The sequence below is a fragment of the Nicotiana attenuata genome, unplaced genomic scaffold (assembly GCF_001879085.1).
Source record: "Nicotiana attenuata strain UT unplaced genomic scaffold, NIATTr2, whole genome shotgun sequence".
Taxonomy (NCBI): domain Eukaryota; kingdom Viridiplantae; phylum Streptophyta; class Magnoliopsida; order Solanales; family Solanaceae; genus Nicotiana; species Nicotiana attenuata.
This window is the reverse complement of record NW_017670395.1, coordinates 646,604-652,708: the sequence shown is the minus strand read 5'-3', so window position 1 is coordinate 652,708 and position 6,105 is coordinate 646,604.

The window sequence follows — 6,105 nt, the reverse complement described above, 5'->3', positions numbered from 1 at the left end:
GATCTTTACCAAAGCCATATCTCCATAAGCATCCAAAGCTGCCTACTCATTGGCAGTGAGAAAGTAATAACATAGATTTGTTTACGAAGCCAAGAGCCACTCATATGAGCCAACGGAATTGAATTCTACTATGTCGGTGCTCAATGCAAGGCCGCAACGACTGCATAAATCTTTTGTCTGTCTATCATTGCCCATGTTTGGGTGACACCTTTTTTCAGGCAAGAGGACCCCTACTGATATTGACTGACCGGCTATAAGTAGGCCGTTTCCTATTGCTATAAGGGATGCTCGCCTTTATACGGCTTGGCTTCGCTATCGCTCGTAATGGTCGACACTATTCCTGCCATACCAGAATTCTAATTATTTAGAGCTAGAAGCTTCGCCAGAAGCAAGCAAGATGAGGTTGCTCTGCTTCGTAAAAAAGGCTAGTTCCATACTTTTCTTACAAACTCGTGTAGTACTCACCCCTATCTCTAATGGGGCTTATGCACTCCACTCGCTGTCTACTAAACGAGCGTTAGAGCGAGCGAGCGAAGCCCTCAATTTAGTGGCTTCCCTCACCCTCCTCTTTCATTTCCACTTAAGCTTCCCCGGTTTGTGGGATTGATTGATTGGATACCCGAGACCCATAATCTTTCCTAGGAACAGCTTCTACGACGATAGGCATAAAAGCATGATTAGTTCCACAAATCTCACTGCACTGACCATGGTAAAATCCTTCTCGTTGTACCGAAATAGAGGTCTGATTTAAACGACCAGGTACAACATCAAATTTGACACCTAAGGAAGGTACAACCCAACTATGAGGTACATCAGCAGATGTTACAATAAAACATATATAACTTTTTGCTTGTACAACCACTCTATTGTCGACTTCTAATAAACGTGATTCACCTAATTCTGGATCATCTTTTGGAATCGTATAACTATCAAAAGTGAGTGACTATTCATCGGAACTGTTATAGTCTGAATACTCATGAGGTAGGGTCGACGCCCGCCTCCCCCCAAACTGTACTTGCAAGTTTCCCCGCAAAAAGCTCTCCACGCCTACTCTTAGAAAGAACACTATTTTTCTTTAGTAAGGTAGTTCTCCCGACCGTAAGACCCTTTATGAGTAAGGTTAACCGAAGGCCGGGGAAAGTTTATTGGCAGGAGGGAACCATTTCTCACCCAGCCCTACCTACCCTATGCATTCAAGGGAGAGGCTGGAACTGAAAAAGACCAGGTTCCACACATATGAGACAGGCAGAAGGTATGGGACGAGCAGTTTCTTGAAGAACGAATTCGATCCTATAGTCGTCTTCTTTGTTCGAAAAATGCACAGCGGAAAGGGATGCTAGTCGGCTCGGCGAAGTTGTAGCCCAAAAAAAGAAGATCCAGAGTGATTCCTCACCTATCCTATCAGGGGCCCAGTGGAACGCTCGAGTATAGATTCCCTATGCTCATGTAAATGGCCGGGGCCGGCAGGCCCGTAGATCTAAAAGGATCCAACCATAGGCCTGACCGGATATCGTTTGTCCACAAACAAAACAGAAACAAAGTTGGTTTTTAGTAGTAGTTCATGAGACCTCGAATTCCCACGTTCCAGCGTGCATTATACCAATAGGTCCTACCACCAGCTCTAGCTGAGATGTTGAGTCACCCTTCTTTTTTTATTCTTTCAGAAATAGAATAGAATAAAGAATGAGATAGTCTATATCCTGTATCGATCATAGGATCACTCTATGAATAGGTCAATTCTCTGTGACCTCCCACCGTTCACGACATCCCTTGCTTCTCGCAAGAACGGCTCCTTGGTGGAGGAGTAGAAGCGATGGTCCCCTTCGGTCGACTTGCTTGTGCCTGCTGTTACCGACCGTAGGACCTTCGTCCCGAAGCGAAGAAAGAGGAGCAGGAACAAGAGGTTGTCCTCTCCCGGCCCAGTAGTTCCGCAACTACTACCGTGGTTGTTGCCAACGTGGATCCCCCATTCCGAAAGGTTACTAGGCCAGCCATTAGGTCCAAAGTTGTATACCACTGCTATGGTGCCGATAGATTCACTACTTCAGCGCCGTTATCGGACATTGCAGGCTGAGCATATATTTCTCGTATATCATTCCACACCGAGAAGAGGGATGTGTACCTCCAGCAACAATAAGAATGGAACCATAGGCTCCTATGGTGGGAGCATTTCGGGGTATAGGTCTAACCACCTCAACTCCCCGTTTCTTGCATGCTATAGTTATTAAAGTCTCTCGACGGCGGGAATGGGAGATTACCGGTAAGCCAGATGCTTCGCGAACCATATTCAACTTTAAGGCATTTCGTTGCACTTTAATCACCCACGCGAAGAGGCGCACTCCGATACCATTGATGTCCAAAAGCTTTTATAGTAATGGCTGGATCTACTACTACCTCGTCCATTGAGTATAACAGAGCAAATGATGGTATAGCAATGAACATAAGGATGATACTTGGAAATATGGTCCGAAGAATCTTGATAGGAGTTCCATGAACAATCCTTTGCGGGATTGGATTTTTTTTTTATAGTGGAAATGCCATAAAGCGCGACCCAAGATCCATGATACTAAAACCAAAACCAGAATAACGAAGAAAAAGACATCGTGATGTAAGTCTGTTATTCCTTGCATTATAGGTGTTGTTGCGTCTTGAGATCCTAATTGCCATGGTTCCGCTGCACCACGAGGAGCAATTGTGAGGAATAGCCATTCTAGAACAATCATTTGGTTTGGTTAATTCTTTGACTGCTCCCCCCCCCCCCTGCAAAAAAAAAGAGAGACTTCATTTCTTCCACCTTCCCTGTACGAGTAGTGATGAAGTATAGAGCACTTTAGTTGGTTGTTGACGAACGGAAACCAACTTTAGTTGGTTGTTGACCATCCATTTCAAATAGGATTTGTCCCCTGGACACACGAGCAATCCAACCCGTAGGATTTCCCTTTCCTCTTCCCATTCTTACTTCTGTAGGTTTCCCGGTAATAGGGATATCTGCGAGAACTCTTACCCATATCTTACCATTTCTTCGGAATTGTCCGCTCATTGCACGATGGAAGTGTCCGATTATAGCACGACAAGCTGCTTCAATGGCTCGATATGAAAGACGACCAGCTCTACAACTTTTAGTGCCATATCTTCCAAAACCAAGTTGTGTACCGTCCGGTTTGCAACCCCTACTACATCTGCCTTTACGATATTTACTATATTTCGTACGTTTCATATATAGCACGTCCCTTTTTTTTACTACATGAAATCCACACTTTGACACCTGAGATTCCGTACCGAGTAGATACATCTGCAGGAGCATAATCTATTTTCTGGTTAAATACATTACGAGATGTTTTTCCATACTTTCTGCATTCAGTTCTAGCTATTTCTGCACCTTCTAATCGACCTGAAAAACATATACGGATCCCCTCCACCCTTTTTTTCATTACTAATGGAATATCCTTCACTATTTTACTAAAAATGGAACGAAATGATCTTGTTTTGTTCCTCGGTTGAAAAGAGATGTCTTGAACAATCGGAGAAGCCCTTTGATAAACAGATGTGATCTTGACCGATTCAATTAAGGTATTAGTGTTTGTTCTATTATACAACAAAGATCGCCTTTTTTTCACTTCGTTCAAATAATAGTTGTACCCGTACGGAATTCTTCTATTTCTCAGTATGATCTCTATCATCATCTCTATTCCCCTTATCAATTCTCCTATCCTATTTAGGTCTATGAATTTCTCTATCAATTCCATTACCTTATCCTTACACATGAGGTTCCAACATTTTATCCTTAATTGACCTAGGAGTTGTTCTCGGGCATCCTAAAAAAAAAGGTTATTATACACCCCAACCCCATCCCTTGGAAAAAAAAGGTAGCACCGAAGAAAAGAAAGAGCAAAATGGTGGTTTTTGTTGTTCCCGCGAAGCGAAGATCATTCGCTTGGCGAATAAAGTGGGTCACCCTCTTTTTGGCTTCGGCCAAACACTTTTTCTCGCTGGTCGAGCTTTCTACATAAAAAGCGATGCAAGAACGTATTCTTTTATCTAAGCTTCTTCCCTGTGCATTAGCTCCCCCCATCTTAGATGGTTCAGCCACGCCCGGTGCCACGAAATGATTGAGAACTACGACGGGGTTGAAATGAATTTTGTTCTTTGTATTCAATAAGTATTGCATGACCGAATAATTCAAGGATGGGCCGACTGCGGGGAGGATCCTTTTAAGTAGATGACTCGTCGAGTGGTCGGAGCGGGACTTCTTTGGGAAAAAGAACTTGAATAAGTTTGTTTTTCTGAAGGAGTCGTCATTTTCTATCAGGAACGCTATGTCATTTTTAATCCCGGCATATTTCGGATGCTTGAAGGCCCCGCTGACATGAAGTGATTTAGAAAGATTCTTCTTTATGGATGGTGATTGGTCATGGTATCTATAGCCTTGCTTCTTTATCGGCCAAATCCTGATTTCGTTTTGCTTTTCCCGATCGTCGAGCCTGATCGACTCGACTCTTTTCCCTGCCCCCCGGCCTCTCACTTCGTTTCGTTCTTCTTCTGTACCGTCGCTTGAATGAAGACACCCGATCGGCCCGACTTTCCCAAATGCGCCCCACCGGCCCTTCTCCTTTACGAGTCTGGATTTTTCGCATCATTTCAGTCGTCGTGGTCGACGGGGAAGAAATAAATAAATGAATGTTCTTTTGGGAAAATGTATAATAATACACCTACCGAGACAAAAGCCAAAGGTGAGTCTCGTTGGTGGACGTATCGAACCGAAATACGATCTCAGATTGACATCTTGATACACAGATTTACTTGATAGGGTGGGTTTCCATTCACCAGAGCAGACTAAAAGTGCTCTCTGAACCGTGCCGGATAGTCACCCATCACAGGCTCTCAAACCCAACCTGTGGTGGATCCCGGGAGACAAAGTCAAAACGCAACATCCTTTGCCCCATACATTGAGATGCACCTCCCTGCCGATCAAGGAGCGAGGCTGCTCGTGATAGGCAACGCTTTAAGCCGCTATCATTCGATTCAGATAAGTCAAGTTCCTTCGGTCGCTTCGCTCAGGCGGACTTCCCTTATCACCCCTAATGTTCAGAGTAGTTATGGTTTGAGATGAGAAAGGAGCACCGGCCGAACGCAATGAATGAATAAGAAATTGACAGTAGAGGGAATCAATGATTCTTATTCGACCGAGTTATAGCTAGAAAGATGTAGATTACACACCGGAGGTTGGTAAGAACTGGGGTTTGGAACCCTAACCTAAGTAGGCCTACCAGCGAAGCAACAGGTACTTGATCGGGCAGGGGGCGGTTTGGTTTCAAGGCCCTCACAACAGGAAGAAGCAGTTGTCATTTGAAAGTAAGGGCTCTTCTCCTGTTTTACGAATCCTACAACTCTCTCTACTGAGCGAGACTCCATCCATATCCCTACTAGTGGTTTTTCTTTCATTCAATCATCACTTGTTTGACAGCTTAAACTACGCTCCACTTTAGAGATAGGTTTTTGGTCTTAATCAAAATAGGTCAAGGGCGCGTTGGAATGGTTGGTTGCTGCTTAGTCTCATCCGAGAGTTTAATCTCCTTACTCCTTACTGCTGTTTTCAAAGAAAAAAAGAAGGGGGTCGATTTAGGCTCCTTCCCTTCCACTGCGTAGCCGCGCTAGCAGGTACTACGAGCCCTCTGTCCCACGCATCTAACCAGCCACGTGGTTCACCGGTTCCACCGAAAACTCTCATTTGTTGCGGAGCATAGTGCACTTTAGGCGCTGAGCGAGAAAGGTCTCTTCTTTCCTTTCGGTTTATTCACTGATCTGAAACTTAGCACTTGTTTTCTTATTGATTCCCGGGGCTGTGGCATTCTTGAATGAAGTCTATCCGAACCGAATTAGCACTTCTCTGATCAAGCTAGGCCTCTCCAGCTGAGCTGGGCGCCGGGGCCCTGGATGCGCTAGCGATTGGCACATAGGGGAATGGTTGCCCGGGTTTCTCGGCCTGGTGTCCTGCACCTCGCGTTCATGTTATCTACATTCAATTGTGCCCCGGAGACACGGTCGAAGCATGCCCGTCCAGTGTGCTTCTTTCACGACATGCTATAGTCTTGGGTGTCTTCCAGT